This window comes from Hippocampus comes, unplaced genomic scaffold (assembly GCF_001891065.2).
Source record: "Hippocampus comes isolate QL1 unplaced genomic scaffold, H_comes_QL1_v1.1 scaffold78, whole genome shotgun sequence".
Lineage (NCBI taxonomy): Eukaryota > Metazoa > Chordata > Actinopteri > Syngnathiformes > Syngnathidae > Hippocampus > Hippocampus comes.
This window is the reverse complement of record NW_017805798.1, coordinates 2345300-2346502: the sequence shown is the minus strand read 5'-3', so window position 1 is coordinate 2346502 and position 1203 is coordinate 2345300.

Here is a 1203-nt window from a genome sequence, read left to right as displayed (position 1 = left end):
CACCGAATTTGTGGCCCTTTTTTTTTTTTTTTTTTTTTTTTTTTGTTACTGTGTAGTGTTTTTTTTTTAATGTTGTTTTCTCCAATGAATGTGCCAAATGTATTGTGGTAACTCAGCCAAGCTTGTTGTTCTTTTTTTTATTGTGCCTGATATTTGCCAAACATAACATGAGTGAGCTCGGCTTCCACGCGGGGTTCAAAGAAAGGCCAGACTCCAAACTATCTCCCGTTCTCGTTTGACGACGTCGAAATATCCAGCGAATGGTTCATGGATCGTGCTGTTACGTGGCTGCGTGCCAATTCAGAATTCCTTGCTGTGGCGTGGAGGAAAAAACAACAAAACTACAAATTGTTTGAGTTTAAAACAAAATCTGAAAAAACAAAAACTCGTGTTACTTTTGGATACATGCTTTTCATTAGACAGCTTTTTTTTTTTTAATTTTAACGGGTGCCTTTATCGAACTTGCACCAACGCTCTCCGTTCTTAGTTCTCCAGTGACATGACACCACAACAAATATGCGACACTGGGTTGCAAACTTGCAGGATATTGAATTTTTCCTTTATACTTGCCAGTGTTTACATCCACTCTTGAAAAACACATTTGCTGGTTTGAGAATCCAAATGATGGGCAGCTAATAGAAGAAAGAAAAAAAAAAAAAAACAATTCAATATCCAAATCCTTTTTTTTTTTTTTTTTTAAACGTGACGACTGAGCGAACAAAAAGGGTTTTCTTGCTTGCTTTTGGACCAGATTTACATTTGTTGCTGCGGTCCACGCCATGTTCTCAAATGCACCAGAAGTGGTGCCTGCTACCATGCACAAAACGTCCACACAAAAGAACTGCATTCATTAAAGGAGAAGCTGATGGAGGATAGGTTTTAAAGTTGATTTAAAGATGTCATTTCATATAAGGGGGGGAAAAAAAGCATTTGCACACTTCATAAAGTGGTCAACTCTTCTTTCACTTTGCAGAAGGCTAAACGACTGCATCGTCTCCTGAAATTCTGCGTCAAACCACCATTCTCCCCCCCACTCCCCCTCCAAGTGGTTTTAAGTTGGCCATTGTGCTTGAAAGGAGGTTAAAAACACACATCACGTATTCTTCCACAAAACCGTCCTCCCATTTGGAACAAAAGACACACTGGGTTTCTGCCACAAATTGGTTTCTCTATCACCGGTCATCAAATGCTGACCCCCTTTTC